This window comes from Cryptomeria japonica, chromosome 6 (assembly GCF_030272615.1).
Source record: "Cryptomeria japonica chromosome 6, Sugi_1.0, whole genome shotgun sequence".
Lineage (NCBI taxonomy): Eukaryota > Viridiplantae > Streptophyta > Pinopsida > Cupressales > Cupressaceae > Cryptomeria > Cryptomeria japonica.
Genome location: NC_081410.1, coordinates 285422553 through 285446945, shown reverse-complemented (window position 1 = coordinate 285446945; position 24393 = coordinate 285422553).

Genomic DNA, 24393 nt, shown 5'->3' with positions numbered 1-24393 from the left:
AACTTAGACAATGTGTCTAGTTGACCTAAAGAATCTTTATTCTCAACACTGCACTTTGGTGCTATAAATTTAAGAATTGGTATTGTATCATCAATAGCCTTATAGGCTTGTGCATTGCATTCCGTGATCTTCTTTATTGAATCTAATAAGACCTCAGTTACATTAGTAGGTCCGAATTCTATCATAGTTGTACCAGATGTTTGTCCAACAATTTTTACAATAGCCATGCTACCGATTGTAGTTATTTCCTTGCTTTGTTCGACCTCTGGTAGGTTTTTCTATGTTTTCATTTCCACAAACAAAGGTTTAGGCTTTTCAGTTTGTGTCAGTGGCACTATCTCTGTCTGTACATGTGCTTCAACCTGTATTGGTTTGGGTTTCTCCAATTGTGTCTTAGACGGTTTCTCTGAGTTTTCAGTTGTCGGTTCCTCAGTTTGTGCCTCTGAACTTTCCTTAGTCGGTTCTTTAGATGGTTTATCTGTTGTATCTACCAGTTTCTCAGTGGTATCCTCTGTCAGTTGCTCTGCCTGTGTAGGTTTTTCTGTGTTTAACTCAACCTCTGCAGTCATTGACTCAATAGTCACATCTTTCTCCTTATCCTCAGTGTCTCTTTTTCAACCACGACATTAACTTCTTGAGTGTCTACATTTACTGTATACAAAATTTCTGATTCAGGGTTTGTATCTTCTACAGGACTCTCCATACTCTTAGTGGCCCATTGATTTTCACTGATATCTACAGGTGGAGTATTTGAAGGAGGTGGGGGCATATTGTTAGTTATTTTTAAACTTGGTGGTCCACCTACCTTACCTTTACCCTTATCTTTTTCCTTTTGATATCCTTTGATAGTTTTAGGTCTGAGTAATTCTTCCTCTTTTTCTTTCTCCACAAAGAAAATATCCCATCCATCAGCAGTTTCCTCATAACTTCCTTCCATTAATGCTACATGCCGGTGAGTAGTAGAAAACACTGTCCAGTTAGCCTCACTGATTGATTTGTCTATTTCATCAAGTGAGTTAACTAGATGCACTGCCAGTAATATTTCAATCTTAATCTTTTTATCCAATTCAACAATAGTTAATCTCCTAGCTTCTAATCTCCTATACAAGTCATTTGGAATTTCATCAAGAACTTCCATTAAGAATTTCTTATATATATCTAAGTGTAAAATTACATTGTTCTCTATACTTTCCTTATCATCAGCTGATAGTGTATTGTACATTTTATTGATGTTCTTTAGCTTACCATCCTCTGTGATTTCACTAAGAAGTTTGTCTATAGGAGCAATAGTTTTTTTCACCTTCTTCTTCTTAGGAGTCATTTTCTTCGTCGGAGGCCTTACTGCCTATTGCTTTTGTCTTGTCCTTTTTGGTGAAGGAGAAGGTACTGGTGAGGGTTTTCTTTTCCTTTCAACCCTTTTAAATACAATAGGTATATCACTTTCAGAAGAAGTTCCAACCAGTGAAAGATGAGTTTCCGGTTGAAGTGCTTCCAACTCACTTTCAGTTATACCAATTTGTTTTGGCACATCTTCCTTGATTGCCTTTGCTTGTTGGGTTCCTTTACTTATAGTTGCTTCAACCTTCTTAACTCTTTTCCTTGATTGTATTGTTCTTTATATTGTTTCTGCACTACCAAATACTTTCTCTTCTAGTTCCTTGGGGACTTCAAGGAGGGCTTTTGCATAAGTTTCTATGATGTTATCATCTATTTCATAGCCCATTTCAGTTACCCAAATAGTTCGAGGGACAACTCCTTCCATCCAAATTTCATCTTTCTTGATCACAAAATAGATTTCCTTTTGATACTTGTCCACAATAGCTTGTGATAGCCTTACTCTAGTTTTGATTCAAGCCTTTAGTGCTTGAAAATGCTCATTTATGTTTTTCTCCCTGTTCTCTCCCATATTTCTCAATAGATCTAACAATTGTTTTCCTACCGCTATATCAAATCCAAAATCTCTAGCACCAATACCATGTACTTGTTTGGTTATGTATAGCATCAGACAAACAAGTAAGTTTCCAAATCTGAATGTCCCTTTCTTATCTCTTTTGATCTTTCCCAAATTATCTATCAACTCATCTTTAAGTAATTTGCATGTCTATCCTTGCATTATCATTGACCATATCATAGGCACTCTTGATACGTAGGCTAGAAACTGAGTTTAACCTATTTTCATGTGTAGCTTTATAACCTAAGATCATACTGATAAATCTGACATTTATATCCTTCACATCGTTTACCCTTAGAGATCTCTTGTCAAATGTTGCACCAGTAAGGTTTGTCACTGTGTCATTTGAGACCTTCTTTGTTTTCTCCGGTCTGTTACCGATGGAGGGTAACCCTGTTACAGCTTTTACTACTTCTTTTGTGATTTTATGAATAGAGTCTAACCAAAAAAATTCACCATGTAATCTGCTTAACACAATCCTTATGATGTCCTTGGGAAAATTTGGGATACTAAGAATTTCAATGAAACCTAGGGTTTCTACTATCTTATGTTCAGGTTTGACATTTTTGGATTCATCACAAATCATAGTTTTAAGCATGTTCTTAATCTCATCATCACCTAATTCATCAATATGGAAATGTATATACATCTTAGGGTCTTCAACATATACTACTCCTTTAGGAATTTGAGAAAATACACCTATGTTATCATCTTTCTTTGCAATTTCGGGAACCAGTTTGAAAACGGGTCTAGGGTGCTTAACAACTTCAACAACAGTAGGGTTTGCAATAAATCCAGGAGTGGATGAAGATGCCATAGCTATAAATACCTCAATTTGCCTTAGGGATGAATGATTTGATAGATTGCTTCACTTCTTCGCTCAGGAATTTTTGCGCTCTCGAAGATTTGAATGTTCGGTGAATGAGAAAAGAGCCAAAACACTTGCTTTATAATGTTATTTTTGCCAACTACCATATTTAATGCCTATCGGTTAAGTCACAACTTAAGTCATCTATCGGTATAGAAGCAATTTCAACTTCTCACCATTAGCTGAGGGAATAATAGCAAGTTTTTCATTTTGTTGCTAAACCCCCAAAGGATTTATCTTTAGTTGGATGAAGAGTCTCCTACTGGTGGAGTGTTACTCTGTTCTGTCGGTGGAGGAGTATTCCCATCAACATTCAGATCTAACTTTCTGATCCATTGTTTTGAGAATTCTTGCTTTACCTCTTCAACCTTTTCTTTACCTTTCAAACTATGACCTTTGTTATTTGCCGGTGATGCCTTCTACAAAATTTTGCAATATGTCCAATTTTGTTACAAGCATAACAAGTCACATTGTTCTTCTAAATAGCTTTCCCATATCCTATGTCGGTATGTGTTCTGCATTGATTAGATAAGTGTCCAAATCTTCCACAAACATAACACCTTACATTCATTCTGCAATTCTCTGAGTTATGACCAACTTTATTGCATTTAGAACATTGACTGGTGGGTGTATTGGTATTCTAATAATTTCTAGATCTACATTGATTTTCTCTATGACCATACTTGTTATAGTTAAACTATTTTCCATTAAATTTGTAAGCAGTAGGTTGTCTTACAGGTTTGTTATGATCGTGATTGTTTGCAGTACCAGAGCTTTCACCAATTTCAAAGCCAAGGCCATTTGTGTCACCATTTGGTTTCTAATTCTTCAGCATGTCACCAAGTTCTTCTGAACTTTTCTTAAATTTCTCCTTGTGATGATTTGCAGCAGTTAGTTCATTCTCCAAGAAGTTTTTTTGTCTCATGAGTTCAGTTTTGTCATGCTTCAAGTGAATTAGATCTATCTTTAGCATATCATTCTTATGACTGAGTCTTGTGTTTTCATTTCCAGCATCATTTAGTCTTCTAACCAAGTCTTCTTCATTCTTCTTTCTATCTTCAATTTCTTTACAAAATATCATAGTCATATCCTACATCTCATTCTTTGTTGTATTGATCTCTTGTCTTAGCTTATTTACCAGATCATTAAGAGTTTCCTTTTCATTTTCCTCATTCTGCATCTTTTCACAAAGTTCTCTTCTCTTGTTCCTTGCAATAGTAAAATTTTCCTGAAGTGCTTGAATAATATCCTGAGCAGCCTTTAGATCATCTGCAAGTTTTATATTCTTCACTTTTTTCTGCATCATAGTCTGCAAGAGCTGTTTCCAATTGTTTTCTCAAATTTTCCATCTCTACCAGTGACAAGATCTTCCTCAAGTTGTTAGGCTTTTGAAAATAGAGGACCAGGCTCTGATACCAATTGTTAGGATTCCCAGAGATACTGAGAGGGGGGGTGAATCAGTATCTAACCGGTAGGTAAATTTACTTGATTTAAAAACATGAAAAGCATATTAAAACTGTGTACTAGTAAACCAGAAATAATGCAGTAAACAAGAATAACAAAAACCACATGAGAAGCACACCATAACATAGTATTTTAATGAGGAAACCCAGTGTGGGAAAAACCTCGGTGGGATTTGTGACCCACAATATTCGCTTACTGGCCAATAAGAGAATATTACTCTTACAATAGGGGCATGCACATGTAGGAAGGCCAAGTGCCTAAAGCTCACTGCTCAATTACAAAACAAGTCACACTGACTTACAAAAATGGATTATATTAATCCAAAGTCTTGTACTGCTTCAAATTAGCATCTACTATGCCAGATCCAGTACCGTTTTAAGCTTTGCTATATACATAAACCCTTAACCAATGATTCACATATCAGGTTTGCATAATTTTGCCTATCTCTTTATTTCAAAATGATCTACAATGATCTCATACATATATGAGTCATATTACAACTCGCCATGTCGGTTTACAATGATTTTAAAATTAATTACAAAATACATTTTAAACAAAATTCTTGTCAGCTAGGATGTCGATATCCTTCCTTTCACTGCCTGTGTTCTGTGTGTTGGTGTAGAGTTTGTCGTTGTTGGTGCCAGTATTTTATCATTGCCGGTATCATATGATTGCAAGGTTGCCATCAATGACAAAACTTCAATCACCTACAATTTCTCATTGGAGTGTGCATTTGCCAACAAAGTATTGAATGTATTTTAAGTGTTCAGACTTATCAATTTATGTTGTCTGGATTCTTACTGTGTTTAACCAGTATTGCCATGGTTAAGTTTAGTAATGAAGACAACCGGTTGGTATTTCTTTAACTTTATAAGTTGTTTAGAAATTTTTTGTCTGTACTGATTCACCCCCCCTCTTAGTACCAGTTAGGGTATCTGTTGTTCATTATTATTCATCAAGAAGAAGTTGGAATATTCTTGAGATTAGCATTATCATGTTGATCAAATATGGGGAACTCAAATGTTGGGTCCAAAGGTGGATTATTCCCACCAGGAGGTGGATTTCCTTGCATTGGACTAGTGGAGGAGTTACCAAATAAAATTCTTCTTCTAGTAGTCCAAAAAGGAACTGAAGACTGCCTTCTAGAAATTCAGATTCAGGGTGGTTCAAATTCTCTGGGGTTTGATAAAGTTCAGCAAAAGGATTTATATCTAGGGAATTGATTTCTTCTTGATTAGGGTGACTGGGTATAAATCTACCTAGAACATCTCTTCTTTGCCTATGCATGCAGGTTCATAAAAAAAAATTGAACAATCAGGTATGCCAAAAAAACAATTAACTGAAAATGGAAAAGAAAATAACCATAACAAGCTCTTAGTTTGACACCATCCCCAGCAACTGAGCCAAAAATGTTTAACCCAACAATAAGAATAATAACTCCAATTGAAGTCTTAACCTGAAGTTTGGACATTCACTTGGTAAAGTCACTATTTCCATAGCTAGTGTTCATTTTATTGTCAACCCAAGGACGTAATACTTGAAATGGGTCTGCACTAAGTTTCTGCAATAGCTACTATGCATTACTGCAGCAACTAGCATTATGAGGAAAAGATAAGAAAGAATTGAAACTATTGAAAGGCTACATGAAAAATTCTACATTAACATAAATTCATTCAAACAATACTAGCTAAGTTCAATGTCACTCAACATAAATTACTCTATTTTGGTTTGGCTGCAGGAACACTCAATGGATCTATTTCCAATGGCTGTAGGAACAATCAATGCAAGAACATCTACTGCATCTAAAGAAGAAAACTAATCTTAACAAAGGCATAGGAACACTCACCAAGTGGGCCCCCTTGGATGAGTGATTCCAGGCTTCCCAAAAACAACTCTAAGTGCTCAGAATAACATATTTTTATTCATTATTCTTTGGAAGTCATTACATGATTCAGCATAAAAGGAAACTCAAAACACTTATAACTTTATTTCTAAAATCCTCTGCTTCGCTTTCTCTCTTTTTCTATCTAACCTTAGAAAAGAGATAAAGACATTTATTTAAAACAAAATAATTACTTCCTATTACACAGATCACACCAATTAGAAGAGGCAGATAACTAATCAAGAAAGGAAACAGACGGAGTTAAGTCATTGATAATATAGATCTAAACCGAACCACAATCATAGCACATCATGGCGATATTTTCAACACTAATATCTACTTTGAGTAAGACATTAGTAAACTATGTGCAATTACTTTTCCTCTGTCGTGTGTTACGCTCATCAGCATTTCTATTGATTTGATCTTTCAGTCCCTCTTTGAATGTCTCCTACTGCAACTGGCGCGATAGGAGAGCCTTCCTAAGAGCATCAATTTATTCCTGCAATCACAAAAAGAAATAACATACAAGAACATACACATCTATTTTAATTATTCAAAACATCTATTAATTTCACACATGATTTTGCCTAAACAATCCGCATGGAAACAGGAATGAATAACATGACTGTAGGAATAAACTGGCAAAGACAAAACATGTTTTAATAGGTTCAGGCTAACATCTGAAATACATATAGTAAACTTTTGATACATCATTACTATTATGTAAATCAAACTATGACAAAAACATAAGATTTATGAGGATAAAAATATGCTAATGTCTCAACTCATCACTAAGTGTCCACCAAGACCACCTAGAAGTCGCCGACTTGTCCACCTGGGATGACGTATCACACGGGACCCTCTACTCCCTTTGGCCCTTTTGGACAGATAGCTTTTTGACCAGAGGCATTTTTGCCTTTGTCACCCTCAATAGTATGGCCGAAAAGGCCCTTCACTATCTCTTGTAGGTTGAGTCCCACCATGGACTATGATATGTCATTGGGCCCCACCATGGACCTCAACTTTTTCTCCAAGACCCAGCCCTTTGGCAAGATGTTTTTCACCTCTACGGCCATCGGCAAGCTATGCCAAAAAGGTCAAGGACCTCGCTAGCTGATAGGAAGAAACGAAGAAACTAACCCTGCCATGGACTTAAACCTTCCAATCGGTGGATCTTTAGTAACTTGACCACCTGGGCCAAGGTCTTAAAAGCCTTAACACCTAGGGTTTAGGGTTTTAGGGCTCAAAAATTGTTTTTCCCTAAGGGTTTTTTGCCAGTCTAAAATGTCTCAAATCAACAATGTTCAAGGCCAAGGTTGACATCGAAATAGTCAACATTTTTGGTGAATTAGAGGGGTGACAAGCCTACTTGTGCAAAAGACCAGAGGCCTTAAATATTCCATTGGGTATAGAGTCAAGGTCTGAAAGAGACAACAAAATTTTTGCCCCTGCAACCTGTGAGACATCAAAATTCTACCATTTTGGAAAGAACAACCTATGCACATGCACTTCTTGAGAAAACTAAAAAAACATTTAAAAATATTTACAAGAAACTTAAAAATCACCCTAAGCACATGATTTGAAGTGAATACCATTAAATGTAATAAGGCGGGTGTCACCATTCATCCTTGACAAATTGAAATAATTTGCCTCCTTGCAACTTGTAATCACATAAGGACCATTCCATATTGCATCAAACTTTGAGTATCTTCCTGGCTTTGCTCTATCAACATCCCACTTCAGGACAAGGTCTCCAACTTTCAAGGTCCTAAAGGTATCCTTCTTGTCAAAATATCTCTTCACTTGACCCTGATGGACACTTAGGGTCTGCATACCCCTTTCTCTGACCTCTTCCAATTCTGTGAGCTTTGCATACCTGATTGACATGGCATCATTTTCTAGGAGCTCCAGCTGGTGTGCTAAATCAATATAAGGTAACTCAAGGGAAGCCTTGCTTCCCTCCCATATACCAACATGAAGGGGGAGCTACCTAATTCTCTTTTTGGAGTGATTCTATTAGCCCATAGGGTTGTTCCCAACTTTAGGTGCCAAGAACTTTTATTATCATCAAGAGTCCTTTTGATGATCCTGATGAGATTCTTGTTGGAAGACTCAGCTAGGCCATTTCCTTGAGGATAATAATTTGATGATTTCTTCAAGAATACATCATGTTGGACCACCCATAATCTGATATGAGATCCTACAAAGGCCTTTGCATTATCTAATATAATTGTGGAAGGAGTTCCAAATCTAGTTGCAATCCCCTCAAGGAACTGAACCACTAAATTCTTGGTTGCATCCTTTAGAGAAACTACCTTTGTCCACCTTATGACATAATTTGTGGTAGCCAAAATCCATTTATGGCTTTAACTTGACATGGTATTATGGGACTAATAGAGTTAAGGCCCCATTGTGCAAGGGGTTGATCGGTTGAAATGGGATGAAGAGGAAGAGCAGCCAACCTTTGTTTATCTACAAAGAGTGCACATTCTTTACACTATCTTAGCACTTGTGGGCATCACCAAATAAAGATGGCCAATAATATACTACCCTGATAATCTTCATGGTGGTAGTTCTAGCTAAGAAATATCCACCTGAGGGGCCATTATAAAATTCTTCTACGAGCCTGATGGTCTGATCCTCCTTTATGCACCTTAGTAGGACACTGTTTAGGTCTCTTTTGAACAAAATGCCATCCACTAAGGCATAAGGGATGGATTGAAGTCTGAGATGCCTTCTTTTCATTCTATCAAAGTGAGGAGAATAACTATCATCCCTTAGGAAAGAAGACATATCCTCAAACCAACCAACGTGTATATTTTCTTGACTTTCAAGTTGCTCCTCTTCCTGCAGTAAGAGGGAGACCTCTGGATATTTTGTAAATATTGAAATAAACTACTCACAGAGTCATCTACCTCTTACTATCTTAGTGATCTTGATGTTAAGTTCATATTTCATGACCATGGTGATCCATCTTGCCCTCTTATCACCTATATCCCTATTTAGAAGAAATTCCTCCATGCTGGCATGTGGGACTAAGAGTTAAATCTATTTATTTGAGAGCATGTGTGATTTTTTTCAATGCTCTAAAAACTGTGATGGCCTACTTCTCCACATAATTCTACTTGAGTTTATATTCTTTTAAGCCTTCACTAAAAAAAGTGATGGGATACTCCAACCCATTCTAATTTAACCTTGTTAGGAAAGAAAATATACTTGCATCTCCTCCCAAAGTGTATAAGATGTTCTCATAGTTAGGATTGACCAAGGTAGGATCCTTAGCAATGGCCTACTTTATCTAATCAAAGGCTTCCTTACCCTCCTTGGTCCATTTGAAGATTGTGTCTTTCTTTAAAATGGTTGTGAGAGGTTTTATCATAGCAGCCAAGTTGAGGATGAACTTTCTAAAAAAATTAATCCTTCTAAGGAAGCTTTGTAAGCCTTTCTTATGACTTGGGAGTAAAAGAGACACAATGGATTCCACTCTCTCTGGATCAATGTCCAGACCCTCTTTAGATACAATATGTCCTAAAAGCTTGCCCTGATTAGTGGAAAATACACACTTGTTGGGGTTCAAGGACACACCATATTCCATGCACTTCTTGAATACTTGCTCAAGGTGAGAAAATTGGTCTACTGCATGTTTGGAATATACAGTGATATCATCAAGATATACATGTACATTTTTTTTCTAATTCCCCTTTAAAGGCCATATCCATGACTTTTTGCAAAGTTTCACCTGCATTTGTTAGTCCAAAATTCATTTTATAATAGGCATAAGTGCCCCATTTAGTAGTGAATGCAGTCTTATATTGGTCTTATTCTTGGACTAGGATTTGGTTATACCCTGAGTATGCATCCAAGAATGAAAATCTTTCAAAGCCACTAACTTTGGCTAAAACTTGTTCCATGGAATGGAGGTGATAATGATCCTTAAGAGAGTCTCTATTGAGATCCCTAAAGTCTACACACAATCTTATTTCCACATTCTTCTTCCTAACTAGAACAAGATTACCTACCCAAGAAGAATGCTTAATTGGAAAAAAATATGTTGGATTCTATAAGCTTGGATAGCTCTTTTCTCATCAAAGGCTCAACATTGGGGATTATAGCTCTTTGCTTTTGTATAATAGGCTTTTCATTAGGATCTTTCTCTATAGTATGTTGAGCTAAACTAGTGTCAAACTAGTGAAAAAAGAAAAAAAATCACTGTATTCCTGACAAAGGTTGACAAAAATGATTTGATCTATTTGGGAACATGCCTTTCCCAAAATGAGAGATTTTCCTTCCACCATGGATATTGATTTGTAGTCTCCTTTCCTTGTGGCTAGGTTCATTACTCTACCTTTCATTTGACCATTAGTGTTAAAGATCCCTTCCAAGGGGATCAATCCCTTGGGTAGTTTATTGGAATTGAGATGCATAATTTGATCTCCATATTGATTTTGTATCAGCATTTGTTTCTTGTGTGAGAACTATACCTCATCTTGTAGAAAATTTACAACTTTCTAATCAGAATCAAAGACTTGCCAATTGACTTGGTTATCAGGCACTGCATGTCTCACAAGTCTGATTTAGTGTTCTTTCTCTACTGCAACATGAGATGGAATGCCATGCTAAGAACCAACTGTTGCTAACCTATCAGCATGTTCATTTTAGTTTCTAGGGATACTAGAAATATTGAAGGCCTCAAATCCTTCAATTAGGTCGTATTCTCTATACTTATAAGACTTGAGGAGATTGTTCTTTGTGATGCTTTGAGCTCTTATCTAATTAACAACCAGCTCGCTATCTCCATACACTCTTAAGGATTTGATCCCTCTTCTTTGTTTCATTTGGAGACCCAAAGCCAAGGCTTCATACTTAGCTACATTCTTAGTGCATCTAAAATAAAGTAATACACTAGCCCCTATACCATTTTTATTCCTTGGCCCATCAAAGAACATGTCCCACAATCCATGCATGTAATTTCTTTCCTTTGAAAGATTTGGGATAGGGTATCTTTTTCATGAATACAATATGTACCAAGGTCGGTATCATTAACCTCATCAATGGGATCAAAATAAAATGCATTTGCCCACTCATCAAGTATGCAATTAGGAACCTCTTCCAATTGAGTTGTACGCTCTCTGATTGAAACTTCTTCTTTCTACTTTTGTACAGAGCAGTTCATGTTGATAGGGCCTGGGGTATAAGGTTAAATGTGATCCTTTGCAATAGGCTCTATCTTGATGGTCACCTTTGTGCCAGATCTTGTCTTGAATAACATGTGAGACCAATCAGAGGATAGGTAACCCCCTAGCTTAGCAGTGAATTCCCTTGATAAACAAATGGAAAATTAGGTCAGGAGGTCAATAACAAAAACATCTTGCAACACACTACAACCCAGGCAGGCATATAAGGGTAAATTTAGATCCTCTATGACCCCCACAATCTGAACTGATGTGCCATCTAGTTGCACAACCCCTCTTGTCACAAGATCATATTTGATGCCTAGACAATCAACTACTTCTTTAGGCTTAACTGGGCTACTAGCCTCACTATCTATCATGCAATTATGAACAAGATTATTTCCTATAATCAGAGAAAGATAGAAGGGAGGGGGCTTACTGAGAAAGATAGAAGGGAGGGGGCTTACTGATTTTCTTTGATTTCTCCACCTCCATAGGTTGTACCAAACTTGTCGGAGTTGAAGAGCTACAACTTTTTGTTGTCACCTCTACAATATTAATGTCCTTCAAGGCTTCTTTAAGAGGTCTCTTTGATATGGGATAGAAAGAGCATCCCACATAGAGACATTAAGGTTATCCTTCTTTATTTTCTCCACTATGTTGAATGGAAACACAACCTTAGTAGGAGATTTTGTAGTAGCAATACCTATATTTGATATTGTAGGAGCCTTAGGTTTCTCCCCTTGTTTACCCTTTTGAGTCAAGTCTTGCTCTTTGTTTGGAGCAGCCACCTTGTCAGGAGTCTTAGGTATTGTAGTTTGTATAGAATCTTATGAAGCTTCAACTACTATGGTAGTTGTATTAGGATCTATGGCCCTCCTTTTGGATCTTGTATTTTTAGCAATAGGGTCACTATTTATCTAATTTATACCATAGAATTCAACCTCCTTCCAATTCATGAAAGAGGAATCTACCTGTGGATGGTTTGGATAATCACCAAATTGTTGTTGTCCTGATGTATTCAGCTCATTTTGTGCCATTAAGGTCTAAGAAAACTTACCATTCTAACATGAGGTCTGATTATGAAGCTGATTGCATTGATTGCACAATTCTTTCTCTTGAGCAAGAGAGTTTTGCATTGGTACCAATGCTCTTGAGGTACTTGCAGCCGTAAGATTTAAAATATTCAAGGGTCTAGCATTACTCCATTGATTTTTTCCTTGAAAGTTAGACCTCTAGTAATAATTCTAATTTGATGGTTAGTAGGGACCTTTGTTAGCATGTGGCATCTATCTTTTGATTGAAACTAGTTCATTCCCAAATCCCTGCATGGTCTTGATTTCTGATCAAAGCTCTTGAATCTCTAAGGATTGAGGATTCAGTGCAGGTGTAAGAAATTGACTTGTTGATTTCATTGGTATTGGTGCCAAATTAGGTTGTTGTGTAGGAGCCTCTGGGAACAAGGGCATTAGAGGCCTAGGAGACAACTTCCCCACCTATATCAGACAATTGTCTACCTTAATGGGAGCATCATAAGATCCTCATAAGCCATTTCCTCCTAGTGACTCTATCATAGTGGAAATGTCACTATTTAGAGCCCTAATAAAATACAAAAATGCATTATTTGAAGATGGCTTCACCAACATTGGGATCCTATCCCATGTTTTCTGAAATCTGTAGTTGAAGTGGTGCATGAGCACCTTCACAATTTTGGCTTGTTTGATCTTGATGGGATCATGAATTGAATAAAGGACTATTTTAAGAGTCCAAGTGTGTCTTTTATGTTTCATTATGGTTTAGGTTTATCTTAGAGTGTTTAGATAGTTTTTCTCAAGTTTTCTTTCCAGTTTTGGCCCATAGTGCCTTGTAAGCCAAAAATGGCATTATAGTGAAAATATGCTCAAAACCTTGTAACAAGCCTAGAAAGGACTTGGAGTAGGTGTATTTATTGATTTGACACCTTCTCAAATTGTTAGGTGGAAGATATTTGTCTTGTAGGTCAAAAATGCACTAAGAGTCAAAAATTGCCAATGTTGTCAAGCAGCATTTTGACAAAAAGTGAGAAAATTTGTAAAATCACTCTACAAGGTAGTTATGGACACCATAAGGGTTGAAATGGTTTGATTTTTCCTATATAAGGACACTTCAAACATTGTAAATAGGTTGGCTTTGTATTAGCAAGAGGAAATTAATGAAATATGACTATTTTTCATGCTTTTTAAGCTTAATCTGTTGTAACGGCCCGTACAGAGCAATATTTCCATACTGTTCTTTCATGGGAGTTTGTGTCATGGTTTTATGAAGGTTTTTCATTATTTTTGTTAGGTTTTTTACTATGTTTTGGTTTAACAAAAAAAAATCTTTTAGTTTTTGCCAGTTCGTTGCCCTGAACTGGGGTTTTGAGGAAAATGGGTTGAAACACTTGGTCTCCATGGGTAACCAAGCAAAAATGAACCTTGGAGATCAATTTGGACCTTTTTACATATTGTATTTTAAGTTTTTGCTGTCACTTGTGATTGAAAAGGTGAATTTGAGCACTTATTAGGCAAGTTGTCTAACTTGGCTAATGTTCTTCCTTTATGCTCAAAATTTGGATTCTAAGCATCATGTATTGAAAAAAATATGGACAGAGGTCTGCACCTATCCTCAAAGAATTTTTAAGGGATTGGATCACCTTGGTTTATCCATTTGTGCATTATAAAGTATCACTATTTGTAAAGGGCAGCGAACTCCCCGTTTTGGGAAATATATTGGTTTTTGGCCCCAAGATTGTCTTTGAAACTTTCTATGCATGAAGTCTTCACCATACTTGTTCAAGGAAGAGTTAACTTGTTGATAAAAGGTTTATATATGTTTTGGTGCAAGCATTTGAGAAGTTCTAACCCTCCATTATGCAGAAATAACAATGAAAAGTCAGAAAAATAGTGAAAATGACTGTTTTTGTCATCTTTTACAGCTAGTATGCCAAGTATTTGGCAAAATGACAAGTGGGAAGTGTTTGAACAGTGATCTCCAAGGTGTGGCAGAGCCCAATGGTCAATTTTAGGCCTTGGTTCATGAAGGAGAAGTGTATTTGATAAAGCAAGCTTGAAAACCCTCACTAAACCCTACATTTAAGCCTAAAATGGAGGACAGTCACTAAACCTGATTCATGGAGCCTAAGACCTAAAAAATATTTGATTTTAGACCTCTAACACATCATCCAAAACAATTTTGTTGGTGCAAATTGCCATCATTGGGCTAGGTAAGAAAAAAAGTGACAATTAGCCCTCCACGGTTAGTAGGCCTTTTAGCCCTGTTTTGCAAAAAGTGTGAACCCGATTTGTGCAAGGTTGAATGATCTTGAAGAACCATTGGAAACAATTTGAAAACACTCAAGGAAACCTCCCAACACCTCAATATGATCAAAGTTTTATATTTTGGGTTTAGACCTATAGTAAGTGTTTGAGTAAGTGTTGAGTAAGTGAGCATGGTAGTTTGAGTTTGAGCAAGTGTATGAACAAATGATGGGAAGAACTCAAGGAGGAAGTTTTGGGTTGAGTGAAGCTTGTGAAAATTGAAAGTGGACCTTACCTAGAAAACCAAAACCTTTCCTCTCTCATTTGAAGGAGTCTCTTAACAAGAATATTATACTTAGCTTTAATTGGTCCTCCTTTGGGATTCTCCCTATCATGAAGTCTCCCATAAACTCATGATGAGATCTTTTTATAGTTGTTATATGCTCAACCAGTGACAAATGGTCACTTTTATCCTCAAAATTCTTACATATCCACTCTCCTAATTCATCCCAATTGTGAATGGAGCCAATAGCTAAACCCCTATACCATTGTAGGGATTTTCCTTTAAATTATGAGGCAAGAAGCCTTACTACTATTTTATCCTCTGTGACATCAAACATAGTGCAGATGCTTGCAACATCTTGGATGTGTTCAGCTGGGGTAATAGAAGTTTCTCCAATAAAAAAATGGTATAACCTTTAGTGCTGCTACTTGAATGTCATCCTTTTGGGCTAACACCAAAGGACTGCCACCATTAAAGGTGACAAATGCATGTACTCTAGGAACTACCATAGGGAATAGTAGCCTATTGATATGAATTGTAGGGCCTATAGGCTATGATAACCTTGTAAATGGAGGGATAGAATGGGATCTTAGGGGTGTAGATACATCATCTTGGGTTCCCCTAATAGGTGATAGAGAATGTCTACCCCTTCTTCTCCTAGAGATAGAACTTGAAAGCTCAATGTTTTGGAAATTACCTCTAGAAGATGCTCTAGTTTGATTTCTTGGCATGAAAGTGGCAACTGGTCATCACCAAGAGATTGAATTTTTACCTCAGAGTGGCCAAGTGCTTTTATTGATTTCCTCTGAAGGTTGAATTGCTAAGAGAAGCACTAGATTCTGAGCAAGGAGTTGAAATGTGTGTCCCACCAGGCATGCCAGAAACTATTGTCACAAAAGTGTACCCTCTTGATGAACAACCTTGATCACCAATCTTGTGACACATTGAAATAACCTCCAAGTGTGGTACCTTGCATAGTTGCTCAGGCTAATTCTTCAGACAAGGTTGGCTTCCTTTCCAATTAGATGTAGGTGTTGATCTAACTCAACACAAAATAAAACCTAATCTATTTGTTGAAGGGGAAAAGGGGGAAGAAGAGATGCTTGAAAGGGGAAAAGATGTTTGCACCTAGATTGGATTTGATCTTCTCTGCCTATGATTTCTCATAACACTAATAAAATTACCCAAGGATGCACACAATCCTATCCTAATTATTCTCCTAAGGGTGAGTGAAGGTTATAATTCTTGTAGGGTGGCAGAGAGACTGATTTGGTCTACAGATGAAATCCAAAGAGTGATTAACACAATCACTAAAGCCAAAAGAAACAAATGAGAATGCATTTAAACAAGAAGGTAACACATTACACAAATAATCCAAACTAAATGAAAGAAAAAGGAGTAAATTTTATTAATGCAAGGCAAGGCAAATTTACATATGCAGAGAAACATAATTTTTTTGTAGAAGAAAGAAAAGAAGACCTTGAGACATGCTACAAAATTGCCTTTGTATTTTAGGCATGAGTCATGATGAATTGCAATTAGAAACCCTAACCCTACTAGGGTTAAGTTATAAAATATCAGAATGGAGATCAAATCAATAAGATGATCTAATATGCCTATACACAATGCTCTGGAAGATATCCAGGTGTCTACCAAGACCACCTAGTAGCCACTAAATTGTCCACTTGGGATGATGTATCACGCGGGACCCTCTATGCCCTTTGGCCCTTTTGAAAAGACATGGCTTTTCGACCAGAAACATTTTTGCCTTTGTTGCCCTCAATAGTGTGGCCAAAAAGGCCCTTCTCTATCTCCTATAGGTTGGGTCCCACAATGGACTATGACATGGTCATGACATGTTGGGTCTTGTTGTGCTGGACCTCAACCTTTTTGCCAAGATGGATCCCTTTGGCAAGAGGTTTATTCATCGCTACGGCCCTTGATAAGCTATGCTGAAAAGGTTGAGGACCCCACTAGCCAATAGGAGGAAAATAATAAACCGGTCCCACCATGGACTTAAACCTTCCAGCTGGTGGATCTTTAGTGACTTGACTGCCCAGGCCAATCAATCCTTGATTTGAAAATAAAGCCCAAAACGATTTAAAAGGGCTTAAAAGCCTTAACACTTAGGGTTTAAGGTTTTAGGGCTCAAAAAGAGGTTTTCCCTCAAGGTTTTAGCCAATATAAAATCTCTCAGATCAATAATCTTCATGCCTAAGGTTGAAATGAAAATAGTCAATAGATATCAAGCACATTAACTATTAAAATGGATCTCGAAATTGATCAAGGAAAAGTTGCACATTCCATAATGATTATATGGCCACTATTTGATATCATAGATGGAGTTCAAGAAAGCATTGTTTTTCCCATACATAGAACTTACCTTTGGTGGCATGAATGTTGCATTCAACCTACCTTCAAATTCCAAAAAAAATCTAGAAACCCTTAAAACCTTTAAGAACAGAAAGCCATGGCAACAACCTCATAGAAACAAAGAGATGCATTGAACAAACATATGAAATGTTGCTTTAAGGTTTTTATTTACCCTAAAGCATATTTAATCAAATAAGGCATGTTTTGTCTGTGTTTTAAATATATTTTCTCCACAAACAAATACCCCTACGTGAGTGCAACTTTATTTTTTGCCTTGCATCAAATTTGAATGTAAAAGAGCATTCGATAAAGTGATTATGCTTGTGTATTAATCACTTTATTTAATGTTTTATTATGGTTTTTTTATAGGTGTAAAATGTAAGAAGATAAATATTTATTAAATTGGTAATTAATAAATCACTTTATTAAATGTTTTTCTTATTTACATTTGGTCTATGAGTCAAGGGAGTTATTGAAGGTTATTGTTGCAAAATTTATGAGTGTGAGAGTATATAGGGGAGTAAGGAACAATTGTAGACATACAAAGGGTATCTAGGAACTGTTTTGCAGATAATTTGAGAGGGTTAAAGCATTTTTGAGGAGTCATTATGGTGGAAATGCTCAAATTTGACTTTTTCTCCATTTTGGAGTCATTTTGAGGTGGTTTTAGAGGCTCAAAAATAGGCTTTTATGTTATGCACAACCAAGGAGGTTGGTGATGCCTATAATTTTGTAACTACTTGGAAAAAGAATAAGTATGTTCACTTCATTTTTGAAGTTAGTTTTGATTAGTTCACTTCTTGCTACTTGTAAATTTTTTAGAGTTGTTTTGACAGAATTGATAAGTTTGTAACTTAGTTTTTAGGAATTTACAAAACATTGTAACACCTTTTAGACAGTAATAGAGTAGTTTTGCCCTTCTTATTTTTTTGATATTGTGTTCTTGTTGATTGATGCAATTTCATGTGAAATATCTTATCCTTATAATTATACATCATATTAGTACCTTTATGTAAATATACATACATATTTGCAGGTTATAGGTTGTGCCAGTGATAAAATTAGTCTCAAGTTGTGAGAAAGAATCCTTCTCCTACTAAGACTCTTTTGTTTTAGTCTTCCTATAAATTTTTGGTGCAAAAATTATGTGTCTCTGAGTTATGCAAAAGAAATTTTTGTTACTGGTTAAATTGTGTGTTAGCCAGTTGTGCAAGTTTCAAATCATCATTTTTGGTGCATCACCTTTAGGAGTTAGTGTTTTATTTTCATGTTTCATCCTCACCCTTTCCTCTGCAAAATTTATTCTAGGTGAAGTATCATCAAGAGCCAGCTTACTCTAGAGGTTCATTCTCATTACAGGTTACCCATAGACTGAGAATATTCCCATGTGTCACAAGGTTGATAATTTGATAGCTTAGCAAAGGGTGCAAGATTTAGTGATAACAAGAACAAGAAGATATCATTGAGTTAGGTATCCTCCTAAATAAAACTCAAGAGACTAAAAAGAAAAAGGCAATGAAGATGTCAAAGATGACAAGAGATAGTGAAGGATCCAGAATAATACAGATTGCCACTCCAAGAGTAGATAAGCCCAAATATGAGATCATGATAGAGGAATATGACTTTGAGACTATTGATTTAAGTCCTCCCACCACTAATTAGGCATTCGAAGACATGAATGAGATAGTGAAGATAGTTTATGACATGCTAAAGTTGGAAGTAGAAAAGAATAAGAAGTTGGAAAAGGAAAACAAAGTATTGAGAAGTTATCTCCAACAACTCAAGCAACCGCTAAGGAAACATGATCCTTTAGCTACGCCGCCACCATTGCATCCCCCAGATTCACTTGATGACTTTGAAAAGATGAAAGCTTCAGAACAACTGATGAATACTTGGATTAATAAGACTTTTGAAAGGCAAATGCATTCATAGAGGAACTAGTGACAATATTTGATAGAACTATGTGAATCCTTGAAATAACTCAATCACTCATGATAGCATATGATACTTTTTCTACACCAGAGATTTTACCATACCCATATTGTAGTAATGATGAAGATGCCAAAGTAGAATATGGTGAACGAAGGAGTATTGAAACACAGACAATCACCTAATTTCCAATAGTGGTGTAATTTGCTTCACATGAGGAAAGTCATTTTTGAAGATATTAGTGGTGGATGCACCCAAATTGATCAAGCAATAATTTTGATACATGAAAATATCTTGAAAGTGGCTAATATGATTCTTAAGAAAGAGAAGAATGAATGAATTGATATTGATATCGATCAGCTAGCTGAGCATGTGAAGAACATTTTCTTTGGAACATACGATCACCTTCCAAAAGGAGGTTGGATGATATCCACTCATTCACAATGCTTGCCAAAAAATAATAGATTATGGGCCAGAATGGGAGACAACCTTTTCTTCGAGCTTGGATGAAGTCAATTACTTGGAAGAACAATTCAAGAACCTACCAGTAGTTCCAATAACTGAGTTTGAATCAATGACATCTAGATTCATTGAATTTTCCAAAAGATGAAAGGATACAAGAAACACAATTCTAGAAGATAGTTTATTATGACCCTATGTGGCATCAATTTTCTTATTGGAGGATTTTTCCTTGTATTTGTGCCAAATGGATGTCACATTCCCATTGGCTGGTATTCAATAATTTGCAAAAAATTAGGTATTTTGTTGTAAGAAACCCTAATTAGGGTTTAGGTGGTAAAATCCAGTTCCCCGATTCTGATTTAATCTTGGCCATTAATTGTAATTGAGAGATCTATATAAGCTCATCTATTTTCATTTGTAAGGGGTCAATTAGAATAATTTTGAAGAATTGTTTCTCAATGCTACATAAATTAATAAAATCATTGAAGTGTTGATGAGTTATTGAGTTTTGGAGCATTTTCTTGTTTCTTCGTCCTTTTATGAGAAGTTAATATTTGAAAAAAAACTAGAATAAAATTTTCTTTGTGTTTTATATGAGTGAAACATGCATGTACATGATTTATAGTGAAGCTCATTCTTCATACTAATAGTACTCCATCGATGGTGAAGTATCTTGTGTAGTCAACTAAACTCAATTTAACCAAAGTTTAACTTCAATTGCTATTCCATAATTAATATGCTTCATCTTGAAGGTATCTATTCTTATGGTAGTGATTTAAAAAACACCAAGATACCCCTAGAAGATTGCACTAGCATTATGGATATGTTTATAACATTTCAAAGTAAAGCATAGTTGAGCTCACTTTAAGTTGTCAATTGTCTTGCATTCTTAGTCTTAGCATAGCATCCCTAAACCTTGCTCCTTTTTCATTTTTTTTAATCAAAGATAAGTAGTAATAGAAAGAGAGTATTCAATAATTTATTCTATGGTCAATTGTGCATAAAAACACCATCAACAATATGCTTGCCCTATATTTGCAAACAAACAAAAAGATTGTATTTACATGTTCTTTTCTCTTTATTCTAGGACTAAAAATGTCTCTCAACATAAATAGCTTACAAGTGATTTTTATCATGATATTAGCACATCTATATCACCATATCATTGTTTCCAACTAATTTAATCTTTGTCCATAAACTTACCATTTGTCACCTTGTATAAAATCTAGGAGTGTTGATTTGATCCAAGTCACTCCCACACTTCTAGATTTCAAGCTTGAAATTTTAAAATTAAAAAATCAAATTTAAACAAATTGTTGATATTTTATCAATCATTGTGAGCTAAACTAATGCACATTAATGTTGATTTATGTGTTATATTGTATTTAGGAAAAATCATTCATTCATTTGAAAATATATTGGATATCATGTAGGAGTTGTGAAGGAACTTACACTCAGTATTTATGAGAGAGCTCTAGTAGCATTTATTAAACCATATCATCTTATGCTTGTTGTACACTTTTTTTTTAATATTTTTCTTATATTTGTAAAGCTAGTTCGGTGGGGACACAACTAGGGAGAACTTGAAACTTGCAATTAAACAATTTTCACAAAATTATTGTTAAATATTGTTAGGATAGGTGATATTAATATGGAAATCCTAAGTCAATTTCATGTATATTCATGACCCTTAGAATGGGTACTTGGACACCTAGGGTCATGTATGAAAAAATTATTTTAATATGACAAATTGTAATTGCAATCATACAGGTGGACCTAGTCATCAATGAAGATTACAAAGCATATTTCTAAAATATTCAATTTGGGTGTCCACTTTTGGAGTGGGGTAAAGTTGGACTTCCATGTCTGTGCATGTTGATAAATTTCATTTGCATGTCTTCCATAGTTGGGCACTCAAAGTTGTATATTGTGCATATTACCTATCAAAGTTGTTAAAGCACTTGAGATTGACCAAATTTAATTGGCTATGAGCTAGAGACCCACGTAAAGGCTATGTTATCATTTATTAATTTTACTATGTTTATAGGATTCCTAGTTGGTGGGGCATATGGCTTTTGTAGGTGGGTTTGCCTTTGATTTTGAGATACCATATGGTATTCTCAAATCTAGATTGTTTATAAATTAAGATCTTGTAAAATTGTTTCATAACTTGTTTTGTAGGTTGATAAAGTAATGAAGTGCTATCAAATTACTATCAGAGTTGATGGGTGTAAAACATGTTTCATTTCTATACCCTTTTTCTTTCATTCCACTTCCATTCTTTGCCTTTTTCCTAAGTCCTTTTGCCATTGATTGTTAGGAAATAAAGAATATTTAATATGTTTTTAAGAGATAAAAGAATGTTTCCAACATACTAAAACCATTGAACTAATGATATAATTTGAATAACCTTCTATAAGAACTGAATATGGTGAAGGAATCATCCATGTGGACGATAAATCTTGAAGGTCATGAAGGAGTGGCAAAATGTGGGTTGAATGTGTGGAGGGACCGTTTTCTTTTATTTTTGTATTTTCAAACAAAAACTATTTTACAACTATTTTGGGATTGTGGCTTGTGGCCAAAACCATATACTATTATTATCCATTGTTCATGGCTTAAGTTAGCATAACCATTCTCTTTCCACTCACCTTGTGAATCGCAGGAAGGGCCCCCTCTTGGGAATCTTGGTGAGATTGTTTTATGTTTTAATTAGAGTTTATATTTCTTGCAATTTCATTTCAGTTGAATATGTTTTCCAATGTGTTGTGATTTGGTTTGATTTCTTTTCGAGTGTGAGAATCATTGACAAATTGGCTTATGTAATTGATTTGGTGTTAAGTAAAAGAACTGTAATATATGTGATCAACTTTCTATGAAATATAGCCATAGTCTGAAGAATAAGGAGTTTATTTACTTTCACAGATTATTCACTTTATTCTCTATTTCAAGATTTTGCAAATTATTCACTATATTTTCTATTTCAAGCTATGTTGTATCTTATTATGTGAATCTTTCTGTTGCAATTCAACTTCTTGTCGCACTTCAACTTCCTGTCGCATTTTAACTTCTTGTCGCCATAGAAAACAGAAGCCAAGTTGAACTTTATTTCCAAGAATTGCTAGTTGCATTTCATCCCCACTTAGTTCATTAATTTCGGCCCTTAGGTAATTTTCCGCAATACCATTCACAAGTTTACGAAGTCCTAGATTGGCAATTAAAGGATAAACTGAGGAAACTACCATGAAATACCCAAAGAACATTCTAAATGCATATACCAATGTGATAGAATGCCAAAGATAATTCATCTCCAATATTAATCCATAGTTTAATCCAATCATTTTGGCACTGTTGCCGAGGAATGGTGTTAAAGGCCCATTATCCTAGTGAACTTAGGAGCATTGCATTAAGGAGAAAGTCGACCTTGTTTGGATAATTACCCATAGTTTTCTTTGTTATAGATCATATAGGTGTATGAATTGACCTAGAGATAGTAAGGGTAGATTTGTTAAGGTACATGAAGTAGGGGAAAATTCACAAACAAAAAATAAAAAACAATAAGAAAAACCAAAATCAGAAAAGAATCCATTGTCAAAAGAAGTGGTAGTTGAGCCTGATTTGGATAGGTGTTTTGTAGAACCTTCTATTATCTCTCTGTCTAGCATCTCACAAATAATTCTTGAGTTCCCTCAAGAGATGTTAATTACCCCTAAATTTGCCAAACAATTTGTTGAGGCTTTTGAACTATGCAACGGAAAGTTTGTTGAGAAGCCATTTACGATCACGTACACCCCTTAGGCATTAGAGGACAACATGGGTGCCAAAAATAATAACAACAACAAAGGAAAAGTATTTGCACATAATAATCATATAAATTTTGAGTTCCCCATTGTCAACTTTGTTGAAGATACTCCTATGAAAAACATCCCTCACTCTGTGTAACCTATATTTAGGGGGCTGACTATGGAAGATCTTGATATATTTTTATTTGAATTTGAAGTGTTGTGTAATAGTTATGATTATCAAAATGATGAACAAAAAACTCAAAAAAATTTCGACCACCTTGAAGGATGCAGTGCTTCTAGGTGGTTCATGAGTCTCAGATCACATTTAGTCCACACTTGGGACAACATGAAGGAAAATTTCCTTACAAAGTATGAAGAGTATTTCAAGACTAAGGAGATAAGAGATGAAATCTTATGCATTATGTAACGTGAGGAAGAAACAATGGAAGACTATTTGGAGCGATTTTTGTTCAGTCTTCAGCAAGCCCGACAAAATGGTTTGAATAATGAAACTATTAAATTGTTATTTCTTAGGGGAATTCAGGATGATTTATGGAAACATTAATTCTTATGGGCGGGGGTGATATTTCTAAGGTACATTTTGAATATATTTGTGAAGCACACAGGAATTATTCTCAATCTACTTGAACAACATGAGGATTTGTGGGAAGAAGCAACATGATAGGAGGAGGCACATCAGGTATCACTCAGAGGGAACTTGGTACATTACTCGAAGACCTAAAAAATGTTTTGTTAAGATATATGGGTAAACATATTAATACACTTTATACTCGTAAGAAGTAGGAAGGAGCTAAAAAGGCTCTAGCTATATTCTGTCCAACTTGTCGAAAGAAACATGGTAGTGATGATTTCCCATATAATAGGATAAATATATATTCCCTAGAAGAAATCAGCAAGAACCCTTGCCTAACGACTTTTCTTCTAGG